The 12,249-nt window shown below is 41.6% G+C and overlaps 1 protein-coding gene across 3 annotated transcripts in view; it reads left to right on the top strand.

The window, feature by feature from the left end:
* PSD3 (pleckstrin and Sec7 domain containing 3) overlaps positions 1-12,249 on the top strand; it is a 621,434-nt gene that overhangs the window by 56,330 nt on the left and 552,855 nt on the right. For all 3 annotated transcript variants that reach the window (XM_021077991.1, XM_021077990.1, XM_021077989.1), the window contains exon 2: positions 11,495-11,539. The gene's annotated coding sequence lies outside the window, so the exon portion shown is untranslated. The remainder of the gene's footprint in view (positions 1-11,494; positions 11,540-12,249) is intronic.

Here is a 12,249-nt window from a genome sequence, read left to right on the forward strand (position 1 = left end):
GCCGTATCAAAGAATGAATCGAAGCCCATGCTCCTACACTGACTATCTGAGTTAATATTCTGCCTCACCCTGACCTGTGGTATGGGTCGCAGATGCCTATCGGATCTGGCGTTGCTATGGCTGTTGTGTAGGCTGGCAGCTGTACCTCCGATTTGACCCCTATCCTGGGAACTTTCATATGCTGCAGGTGCGGCCCTAAAACGCAAACCAATTACAGCTGCCCCTGTTGGCCATGTTCCCCCACCACCCTTGGGAGGAGAACAGGGCTGTCCTCGTTCCTTCTTGAAGGGCTGTTTCTGCTGTCAAGCGTGGGCCCTGCTTGGAGGGCTAGGCAGACACTAATACAGATTTCTTTCTGTCACATCCTATCAAGCCTCTCTCGTAATTGAAAAATCCGATTTTGCGTGTCACAATCTAAATGCAAATATTTCTTTTCCCTTTAACATTCATGCTGCAGCAATTTCAATCCCCTCCAGGCAGAGGAAGAAAGAAGGTTAAATACAGTAACCACGTCCCACCCCCAGCTACCCACACGATTTCAAATGTTAGCCTCATGGTTTGAGGGTTTGAATTTGTCTCCCAGTTCACTCTCTTCGGACAGACTCGTCCCATTCATTGGCCTGGGCTTGGTCCAGGTTTGAATCCTGGCTCTGCCTCTTATTCTGTGTCCTAGACAAGTTACCTAGCCTGTCTGTATCTGGTTTTTCATCTGTAAGAATTTTATCTTGTGAAGTTATTTGGAGAGTTCATTGAATTTATACATGGATGTTTTCAGAAGAGTCTGGCACAAATTAAATGCTCAAAAAAACTGTGCTTGAGGGAGTTCCCCTCGTGGGTTAAGAACCTGACATAGTCTCAGCGAGGATGTGAGTTTGATCCCTGGCCTCGCTCAGTGGGTTAAGGATCCGGTGTTGTCCAAGCAACTTCGGCATAGGTCTCAGATGCAGTTCAGATCCAGCATTGCTGTGGCTGTGGCATAGGCAGGCAGCTGCAGCCCCTATTTGACCATATGCTGCAGATGAGGTCCTAAAAAGCAAAAAAAAAAAAAAAAAAAAAAAAAAAAAAAAAAAAAATTCTGCTTGAAAGCCAACTACCAGTACTGTTACCTACCCTAAACTCAACTTTCCCTTCGAATCTTCCTATAAATGTCCATGGGAATAAAAGGATTAGGCAGTGGTTTGTTCGAAGTCATCTCTGCTAGACTATTACTAGTTCTCTTCCTGATGGAAAAATCTTGCTGACTTTCTCTTCTCACGCGATAATACTTTTCCTCACTGAGTCCCCTATAATCACTTGCAATCTACAAGGCAAAGGTAACTGATCTAAGAGGCAAGTCTGCATAGGATGACACATTTCCCTCTGTGTGTGTGTGTGTGTGTGTGTTGTGTGTGTGTGTGTGTAAGTACAAAGATAAATTCTGGGGGTTCCTTGGTGGTCCAGCAGGTTAAGGATCTAGCACTGCTGTGGCTCAGGTCGCTATTGTGGCGCAGGTTTGATCCCTGGCCCTGGAAATTCCGTGTGCTGTCGGTGGGGCCAGATAAATAAATAAATAAAGATAAATTCTGAATCAACTTGTAGGAAGATGAATAAAATTAGCTCCAATGGACTTTAATCAAAACATGTTAGGAGAAAACTATTTTCACTCTAAAGGATTCTACTGTCAAGCCAGGAATCTAAAAGTTTCATGGGGGAAAAACATGTGGAGTCAAAATGTGTGACAGCTGGAAAGGGCCTAGAGATCATCTGGGGGCCCACACACCTAAGGGATGAGGAATGACATCCAGAGGCAGAAAGGGACTTGCCCTCGGCTCCTGGGAAGTAATTGTGGAGCGGGGAGTGGAACTGGGGCCACCCTAAAACCCACTGATATAAGAGGTTGTATGGAAACTTTCTGGATACCTAGAGATGATCCTAAAATTGACTGAAGGAAATTGGATGGCATAGTTTCCTATGATTTTGATTTCAAAAAAAATATGGACTGAAGTAAGAGTCAAAATTCAGACTGTCAAAAATGTCTGCATAATTTCACCAAGGTTTAGAGTCTTTCAGGGTGTTTGTGGTCTGCTTTAGCACACTGCGGTAAAGATACATTTATGTTTTCTTTATTACAAATGCACTTTTTAAAGAAAGTGGACTTTGCGGGTAGAGCTGTTTCAGTAGAAACATTTGGGAGGAAATTCCACATTTCCAAAGCGTGGCTTCGATAGGAAAAAGCAAGGGTGTTGATTCTTCTTTGGGGTTTGGCATTTCTTCTTGGCTCTTAGTCATAGCATGATATATGGAAAACTTGTAGGACTTTATTTCAGCAAACGGAATACAATGGAATAGTTATCCGAAGGAGTAGGACATCTGGGCTTTGTAAGATTTAGCTTCATTTGGCTTCGTCCCTTCCTGTGTGTGACTTCCAGGGGCTCAGGCTTAAGTGCACAGAACTCTAACTGCCTATATTCTACGACTAAAGCTCAAATCCATCTAGTCCCCAGTTCTTCCTGAATCGAGAAAATCTAGCCAGTTTCAACTAAAACTATCACCACAGGGCTTTTCCAGTCATTGATAATTTCACTGCCCCCTTCCTCCTGCTTGAAGGATGACTTCAGCCCCAGGGGCTTGTCTCCCAGTCGTCAGGGTAGAGGTAGCATGTTGGGTAGCATGAGGTCTCCAACTGTTCTCTGTCCTTGGTGGCATCCGGTGAGGACAACAATCGGTCCACTACTGAGTGTTTCTCTCCTCAAGTAACTGATCACAGAAATGTCAGCTCTTTCAAGAAGCTTTGCGATTCCTCTGAGTCAGAAAGAATCTCTATTCTTACCTTGTATATTTCTTGTGTCAATCACCACTTATCTTGGTTGGAACATTTAGTCCCTTCACTTTTAAGGTTATTATTGATATGTAAGTTCTTATCATTTTGTTAATTGTTTTGGATGTGTTTTTGCTGGTGTTTTTTCTTCCATTCTTCTCTTGTTCTCTTCTCTCGTGGTTTGATGTTGTGTTCGGGTTGCCTTTTCTTAATCGTGTGTGTATCTATTGTAGGTTTTTGGTTCGTGGTTACCATGAGGTTTTGATATAGGAGTCTCTCTATATATATACAAGATTGTTTTAAGTTGCTGGTTTCTTAATTGCAAATGCGTCTCCAGCGCCCTGTGTGTGTACCCTCCTCTTCTCACGATGGCTGGTTTTGGCATCACATTTGCCTATGGATCATTTCCTACCTTTACTACATGTTTGCCTTCACCAGTGAGCCTTCTCATGTGTCATTTTCTTGTTTCTGGTGGTGGCCTTTTCTTTTCCAGCTAGAGAACTCCCTTTAGTATTTGTTGTAAAGTTGGTTTAGTGGAGCTGAATTCTCTTAGCTTGTGCTGGTCTCTAAATCTTTTGATTTTTCTTTCAAATCCGAATGAGGCCTTGCTGGTAGCATATTCTTGGTTGGAGATTTTTTTTTTTTCCTTTCACCACTTTAGGCATATCCTGCCACTCCCTTCTGGCCTGCAGGGTTTCTGCTGAAAAATCAGCCGGTAGCATTATCCGGGTTCCGTTGTATGTTATTTGTGGCTTTTCCCTAGCTGCTTTCAGTGTTTTTTCAATCACTGCATATTATGTATTTTGTTCTTCTGTGTCTTTTTCTCTCTTACCTGCTAGATGGAAAGGTGCCTGGAAGCTTAAGAGATTGTCTTGTTCACTAAAGAATACCCACTTTTGTGATCGTGGTTGTACAACTATAAATATAATAAAATTCAAAAAAAAAGAAAGAAAGAAAAGAATAGCCACATGCGTCACTATGCTGTACAGCAGAAATTGATACAACACTATAAATCAACTATACCCTAATAAAAAGGAAGAAGAGAAAAGCAATTGAAACACAGCTGTTAAAATATTAAAAGAAAAATAGGATTAAAAAAAAAAAGAGCCATAAAATCTAATGCATGGCAGAGCTCCAAATCTGTTTTCTGAATGAATAAAACAATGATTGTATCAGTCGGCTATCACTGTGATAATGCTGTAAAAAAACAGTCAGTGGCTTACAAGACTTATTTCTCCTTTGGAGGTCATGGGTAATGAGGTGGCTCAGCTCCAGGCAGCTGCTGGCTTCCCTTCTGCTCCACGTCCTTCACCTGGGGTTCAGGCTGAGAGAGACACTATCTAGAAATCTCACTTCCCACAGTGGCAGTTGTCAGAGGGTTGGCAGGAAATCTCAATGCTTCTTTAAGCATCCACTTGGGACTCCCAGGAGCTAACGCATCCCTCACTCAAAATCAGCCACAGTGACCACCCAACAAAACCCAACTTCCTTGGGAATAAATACACTTCTCCTGGTGTGGAGGAGGGGTGAGGTGAGAGGGAATCTCTGCTGACTGAGAACATAGTCCATGAAGATATAGAATAGAAAAGAAGCAGATCCCTAGGGGAGATCCATGTCGCAGCAAACCTACCCCCAAGCTAAGCAATAGCCCTGAAAAGTCTTTTTCACATTAGTTTCCCATCCTTGTAAATTTCCTGGTTGGGCAGTTTATGTGCATATATAGCCCCAGACTGCATGGAAAATATCCACCAAGGGAGGAAAAGACAGCTCAGCTGTAGATGACATGCAGGCTTTCCCAGGAGATTGAGTGCCTCCTTTTCATCTTGAAGCCAGGATAGGAGAAGAAATGGGTAGGGCAACCTTAATGGAATGATGTCCATAAGTTTTTTAAGCATCTTTATTGAGATATAATAAAATTATACTTTTATTAATACAATTTCTAAATCACTTCTCATAAAATTCACCCATTTATTTTTTTAACTTTTACTATTTTTATTACAGTTGATTTACAATGTTGTACCAGTTTCTGCTGTACAGCAAAGTGACCCTGACCTACACACACACACACACACACACACACACACACACACATTCCCTTTCTCATATTATCTTCCATTGTGGTCTGTCCCAAGAGACTGGTTATAGTTCCCCTGCTATATAATCAGGACCTCATTGCTTATCCATTTTGTTTATTTATTTATTTATTTTTGTCTTTTTAGGGCCACACCCCCAGCACATGAAAGTTCCCAGGCTAGGGGTTGAATCAGAGCTATAGCTGCTGGCCTATGCCACAGTCACAGCCACAGCCACAGGGATCCAAGCCACATCTGTGACCTACATCACAGCTCATGGCAACATCAGATCCTTAACCCACTAATAAGGCCAGGGATTGAACCCGTGTCCTCATGGATACACTGAGCCACAGTGGGAAATCCTGCTTATCCCCTTGAAATGTAATAGTTTGCATCTAGTAACCCCAAACTCCCAGTCCATCCCCCTGCCTGCCTCCTACCCCTTGGAAACCACAAGTCTGTTCTCTGTGTCTGACAATTCACTCTTCTAAAGTGTTAAATTCAATTCGATGGCTCTATTACATCAAAAGAATTGTGCAACTATCATCACAATCTAAATTTAGACCATTTTTGTCCCCTCAAAAAGAAAGCCTGGGGGTTCCCTGGTGACTCAGCAGATTAAGTATCTGGTATTATCGCTGTTGTGGCTCTGGTTACTGCTGTGGTGTGGGTTCCATCCCTAGTCCAGGAACTTCTGTATACCATGCATATGGCCAAAGAAGAATTAGAAGAAGGAGAAGGAGAAGGAGAAGAAGGAGAAGAAGAAGAAAGCCCATCCTCATCAGCTTCTCTTCGTATTAACCATCCCCCAGCTCTTGGCAACAACTAATTGCTTTCTGTCTCATTAAATATGCCCATATTTTTGCCAAAACTTGACCTCTATCCACTGATGCCAAATAGAAACACAGAGACAGAGTTTTGGATGAAGGAGAAAAAAAAATAGCTTTTATTGCTTTGCCAGGCAAGGGAAGCCACAGCAGGCTGTTGCCTTAAAGACTGCCCTCCATTGGGAAGAACTGTGAGGAGTTTTATGGTAAAAAGGAGAAAAACAAGATTTCAGATAGAAATCAGGACTGGAGCAAACATGCATTCTTCTTTCTTTGGGGGAATCTTAGTCATCAAAGCTGGCATCAGGAGATGTCAGCATTACCATGGTGGTGGTCTTCTGGGTTATTGTCTAGAATAACAGTACTTGCAAAAAAGGGCATAGCGATCAGAGATTAGAACTAGGAAAATTCCTGATAATCATCATGTGCTAATAATCTTTAATCCTCAGGCAACTGTGCTCTGGGTGCCCAATCTTTATTTTATGGGTGATTATGTTTAGGGTGGAATCTAAAAAGGGAGAAACACAAGGAAGGGCTCCAAGCTGTTCACTTTTAAAGTATTCATTTCTAAAAGAAGTAAAAGGAATATAACTTTTCTCTCAGGTGTATCAGATGCCTACATCATCACGTGTATCTCTTGAGAGGAACCAGGATCCTGCCCCAAGGCTGTAGCATTGTTTCTTGACTCCTCCTCCCTTGTCTTTGCATCCCCTTCCTTCCCTGATCAGCATCTGTCTGAACCTGCCCCTTGGAGCACAGGGAAGGTCATGAAGGCTGAATGAAGCCCATATCCTAAAAACCAGAAGGGGGGACACAGAAAGGCTTTTGTGCCCAGGAGCCCCAGAGAGCCCTGCTTGGTTATAATACTGGACATTTCATAGAAATAGAATCATGTGACACATTGTCTTTTGCAACTGCCCTCTTTCACCTGGCATATATTTTCAAGGCTCATGCATGTGGTAGCTCATATGAGAACTTTGCAGTTTTTTTAATAGCTAAATAATATTCCATTGTCTGGATGAACCACATGTTGTTCACCCTTTTATTGATTGGATGGATGGACATTTAGTTTGGACACATTTTGCTTTCACTTTAGAGTTATTACGAACATTGTGCATAGGTTTTTGTGTGGGCATATGCTTTCGTTTTTCTTGATTATGTACCTAGGAGTGGGATTTCTAGGTCAAGCTGTAACTCTATATTTAAATTTTTGTGGAGCAGCCAAACTGTTTTTCAAGGTGGTTATACCATTTTACATTCCCACCACCATCCTATGATGCTTGCAGTCTCCCCACATCCTCACCAACATTTGTGATCATCTTTCTTGATTCCAGCATCCTGATAGTTTTTATTTGCGTTTTCTTAATGGCTGATGGTGTTGAGCATCTTTTCATGTGCTCATTGGCCATTTGCATATCTTCTTTGGAGAAATATCCCTTCAAAGACTCTGCTCATTTTAATTAGGTTATTTGTCTCTTTATTATCGAGTTCTAGAGCTCTTTATATATTCTGAATACCAGTCCCTCATCAGATAAGGGATTTGCAATTACTTTCTCCCATTCTATGGGTTGTTTATAGAATGGGTTGTCTTGGTGGTTTCAGGAAATAAAGTCCTTTTGCCTTAGCTTTAAGCATCTTTCCTGCCAACATCTCCATACTTTCTTAACTGGGCTTCACAGTCACCAGAGCCTTTCAGCTTGAAGTCAAAGCATCATTGCTAGTTCTCCTCAGGGTCATATTACCATGAGAATTTGTTTTCTGTTGTGTTAAAAAATTATTTCACTCTTCTGATCCAGTCCAGGCAGTCACCCTGGGACAGCCCAGTGCACATTGCATGGACTTTAAATCAAGAGCCTCCTTTGGAATGGTTCTGATGTACCCATGAAATTGTCATCACTTCTAATAAATGTTCCATGACTTTACCTTAGCGTTCCCAGTGCTCCTGCCTGAAACCTAAAGAGATGAAATGACCTAATTGAAAAAGCTGAACCCATAAGTCTCCAAGGGTGAATATGCCTTTGTAAACCTGAAGTCTCCTGAGATCCCCTTGTTTGCAACATGCAAGAAGGCTTTGGTGTGCTAAGCCTGCCTTTAGTGTCAAGCAGACTTTCAATTAGCAAATTATAAGTGTGCACAGAGCTTTAACATATCAGGTGTTCTTCAATCCACTGATAAATTAACCTGCAGCAAGAGGATGGGGGTGCAAGTTATGGGGCACTTGGAGCTATAAATCTACTGGATGGACTCACATATGTCGCTGCCATCACACTTGCTTCCCAATTCTCTTTTATAACACATAGAAATTATTTAAAAACATGAAGTTGTATATTAATCCATGGATGATGACAATACTTACTGTCTTAGGTAGATTTTCTGGACTGAAAACATGCACATCCTAGAAGCTGAGAGTTACAATTTATTTGGCGAACTTTCTGAGGACCTAAGCCTGGGAGGCAGCCTCTTAGATCCTCTGGGGTAAGGGAGGATCCAGAATATATAGGAGTTTTTGTGATAAAGGCCAGGTAGTCAGAACATTAAAAGATTACTATTTTTTGTTTGTTTGTTCTTGTTGTTTTGTTTTTTAGGGCTGCACCCACAGCAAATGAAATTTCCCAGGGTAGGGGTCCAGTCAGAGCTACAGCTCTCAGCCTACACTACAACCATGGCAATGTGGGATCTGAGCTGTATCTGTGACCTACATTGCTCATGCCAATGCCATATCCCCAACCCACTGAGCAAGGCCAGGGATCGAACCCACATCCTCATGGATACTAGTCAGATTGCTTTCCACTGGGCAACAACAGGAACTTCCCATAAACCCTTTAAACTGGATTTTTTTTATGCAAATAGGAATCAAAACTGTGTTTTGACAATTGGAGTCTGGTGCGGTAAAGTAGGCATTCTGGCAGTTGTGAAAGATATCTTCTTTGAGAAGAGTCAGGAAGCGTCTTATCACCTAGAGGATGCCATATGTGATTTGAAGACACTAGCTGTTGAAATTGTGTAATAAGTAGAAAAGTCCAGAATTTTCTTCTAACCTGAATAAACCAGACCTTCTCAAAAGCCAAATTAAGCCTGACTTTGGTTGGCTCTTTCTAAGAGATGCTTTATTTTTTCATCACCAGCAAGACACACATGCAGGAGGCTTTGTGCAAAAAAAGCATAGTCCTGAAATATTAGATATAGAATTGTAATTTTTTTTTTTGTCTTTTTGCCTTTTCTAGGGCTGCTCCTGGAAGTTCCCAGGCTAGGGGTCTAATCGGAGCTGTAGCCGCTGGCCTAGCCAGAACCACAGCAACACAGGATCCGAGCCACACCTGCAACCTACAACACAGCTCACGGCAACGCTGGATCCTTAACCCACTGAGCAGGGCCAGGGGTCGAACACGCAACCTCATGGTTTCTAGTTGGATTTGTTAACCACTGAATCATGACGGGAACTCCAGAATTGTAATGTTTTTATATTGAGAAGTTTTAAAATTATTTAAAAATTCCAAGATGAGTTTAACAGATACATTGTACCCAGTGATCAATGTTAACCACCGACTCTCAAGAAGAAAACAAAACATTGATTTGTGAGACTTGTTGATTTCTGTTATTTGGTGTCAAATTTCTGGCTGGCTGTGACATCATTGAACAGGGAGCTGGGAGGAGCTGGACGCAACCCACCCCTCCCACTGTGATGCAGCTCACCTGCCACTGAGTGGCCCCAACAACCTCCATTAACAAGTATTAACAATTTCCACATGACATTTTTTTCACCAAAGAAATAAAACATTATAAATAATGTTGAGGAGTTCTGGCTGTGGTGGGTTAAGGATCCAGCGTTGCTGCTGTGGCATAGGTCACAGCAGCAGCTCAGATTCTATCCCTGGCCCGGGAACTTCCAAGTGCTGCCAGTACGGCCATTAAAAAAAATTGTTTTTTTTTTCTTTCCTTTATCAATTTTATTTTATTGTTTGTAGGATGTCCTTTTTTTTTTAGATTTTTATTTTTTCCATTACAGTTGATTTAGTGTCTTGTCAATTTCTACTGTACAGCAAAGTGACCCAGTCAAATGTACCAATTTACTTTCCCACCAACAGTGTAGGAGGGTCACTTTGCTGTACAGTAGAAATTGACAGGATACTAAATCAAAGATATATATATTCTTTTTCTCACATTATCCTCCATCATAAGCAACTAGTTATAGCTCCCTGTGCTAAGCAGTATCTTACTGCTTATCCACTCCAAATGCAATGGGTTGCATGTATCAACCCCAAACTCCCAATCCATCCCAACCCTCCCCCTCCCCCTTGGCAGCCACAAGGCTGTTCTCCAAGTCCATGAGTTTCTTTTCTGTGGGAAGGTTCATTGTGGCATATATTATATTTCAGATATAAGTGATATCATATGATTTTGTCTTTCTGTTTCTGATTTACTTCACTTAGCATGAGAGTCTCTAGTTCCATCCATGTTGCTGCAAATGACATTATTTTGTTCTTTTTTATGATTGAGTAGTATTCCATTGAGTATATATATCACATCTTCTTAATCCTTTCATCTGTTGGTGGACATTTAGGTTGTTTCCATGTCTTGGCTATTGCAAACAGTGCTTCAATGAACATACGGGTGTGTGTATCTTTTTCACTGAAAGTTTTGTCTGGAAAAATGCCCAGGAGTGAGATTGCTAGGTCATATTTATTCTATAAATATAGTTCTATATTAGTTTTCTGAGGAACCTCCATACAGTTTTCCATAATGGTTGTACCAATTTACATTCCCACCAACAGTGTAAGAGGGTTCCCTTTTCTCCACACCCTCTCCAACATTTGTTAGTTGACCTGCCAATCATGTCCATTCTGACTGGTGTGAGGTGGTACCTCATTATAATTTTCATTTGCATTTCTCTAATAATCATTGATGTTGAGCATTTTTTCATGTGCTCGTTGGCCATCTCTATATCTTCTTTGGAGAAATGTCTATTCAGGTCTTTCACCCATTTTTCAGTTGGGTTGGGTTTTTTTTGCTGTTGAATTTTATAAGTTGTTTGTATATTGTGGAGGTTAAGCCCTTGTCAGTTGCATCATTTGAAACTATTTTCTCCCATTCCATAGTTTGTCTTTTTTTTTTTTATGGTTTCCTTTGCTGTGCAAAACTTGTCAGTTTGATTATGTCCCATTGGTTTATTTTTGCTTCTATTTCTATTGCCTTGGGAGACTGATCTGAGAAAATATTTGTACGGCTGATGTCAGAGAATGTTTTGCCTATGTTCTCTTCTAGGAGTTTTATGGTGTCCTGTCTTAAGTTTAAGTCTTTAAGCCATTTTGAGTTTATTTTTGTGCATGGTATGAGGGTGTATTTTGCTTTCATTGATTTACATGAGGCTGCCAGTTTTCCCAGCCCCACTTGCTGAAAAGACTGTCTTTTTTTCCCATTTTATTTATTTATTTACTTGTCTTTTTAGGGCCCCACCTGCAGTATATAGAGGTTCCCAGGCTAGGGGTCGAATTGGAGATGTAGCTGTCAGCCTACACCACAGCCACAGCAACTCGGAATCTGAGCTGTGACTGTGACCTACACCACAGCTCACAGCAACGCCTGATCCTTAACCCACTGAGCGAGGCCAGGGATTGAACCTGCATCCTCATGGATACTAATCAGATTCATTTCCCCTAAGCCACAACGGGAACTCCTCCTTTTCCCATTTTAAATTCTTGCCACCTTTGTCGAAGATTAATTGACCGTAGGTGTCTGGGCAAAAAAATTTCTTTTTTAAGTATAAATAAAGTTGAAACCCTCCTTGTTTCTCTTCACAGATCCATCTTACCTTCCTTCGTAGAGACAACACTATCAAGACTCTGGTATGTATCCTTTGAGATTATATTTTTATACTTTTACTACATGTACTTTGTTCTGCTTTTCATGTCTGAATCTTGCCTAGTTCTGCCTGTTGTAATTTTCTTAAACACTCTGAGTTTCTGTTTTCTCAGCTGTAAGGATGCTCTTGTTTGCTCTGCCTGCTGTATGAGAGTGTTGTAAGGATGCAGCAGGATAATGTAGAGAAAATGCTCTGTAGTATGCAAAGTGTGTATAATTGTTTGGAAGTAGAATTACAGATAGGACCTCAGTTGATGCCCTGGGTTTCATTTGAACACACTTAAATCTAGTTTCTGGTTCTACTGCATTCGACATGCTGTCTACCCCTCACTCCCCAGTCCAGGCCAGGCCCCCCATGTTTGATGTCCGACAGTCACTGTGGTCTCTGGGTGGCTGAGCTGTGTGATTGGACTAACAGCCCATGTGCTCCATGGCATTGCAGCATCCCTATGAGATTAGATGCCACATAGCTGCTTTTTTTCCAGAGCTGCTCTCTCCTAAGGGCAACCTGACTGACAGCCTTTCCAGCCTGTTTCAAACTGTTCTCAGCTAAGTCTCTCACTCAAGTGGTGCCATGGACTTTCTTTCTCTCACAGATTCAGGACAACCCACCTTGTCATTTGGGGGAAAGTTTTCAGCTTTGAAGCATTTGCATCCAGCCTGGCACACATAGTCAGAGACCATTACACTGGCT

This window comes from Sus scrofa, chromosome 17 (genome assembly GCF_000003025.6).
Source record: "Sus scrofa isolate TJ Tabasco breed Duroc chromosome 17, Sscrofa11.1, whole genome shotgun sequence".
In the NCBI taxonomy this organism is placed as follows: domain Eukaryota; kingdom Metazoa; phylum Chordata; class Mammalia; order Artiodactyla; family Suidae; genus Sus; species Sus scrofa.